Source organism: Penaeus chinensis, chromosome 12, assembly GCF_019202785.1.
Source record: "Penaeus chinensis breed Huanghai No. 1 chromosome 12, ASM1920278v2, whole genome shotgun sequence".
In the NCBI taxonomy this organism is placed as follows: Eukaryota; Metazoa; Arthropoda; class Malacostraca; order Decapoda; family Penaeidae; genus Penaeus; species Penaeus chinensis.
Genome location: NC_061830.1, coordinates 26061476 through 26061894, shown reverse-complemented (window position 1 = coordinate 26061894; position 419 = coordinate 26061476).

Genomic DNA, 419 nt, shown 5'->3' with positions numbered 1-419 from the left:
ACCAGCATTCAGTCAGATGCAATTGTGATTATCATATTAGACCGATTCTTATTCTACACCAGGTTACGTAGAAATATAATTATGATGCTGTTGGTTGTATTTGTAAAAAGAGGGAATAGATACGAAAATGCGAATATGCGTTTGGAGAAATAAAATGAATGAATAGCCCGTGGTGATTTGTTTAATTAGTTCCATTCCATCATGCAACAACGAATAGCCTTTTGTTTTCTTTGATATCTTTTCCGATTAATTCCCTAATCTATTTTACTAAATTAGTAGCTAACCGAATGAGATTTTCACAAGGATCTATAAAACGGAGAAAAGGAAGCGAAAATAAACCATTAATCTCGTCTGTATTTCACAAAATAACACCCATCTTTCGTAAATCATTCCAGGCATCACTGAACGAATCAGGCCGG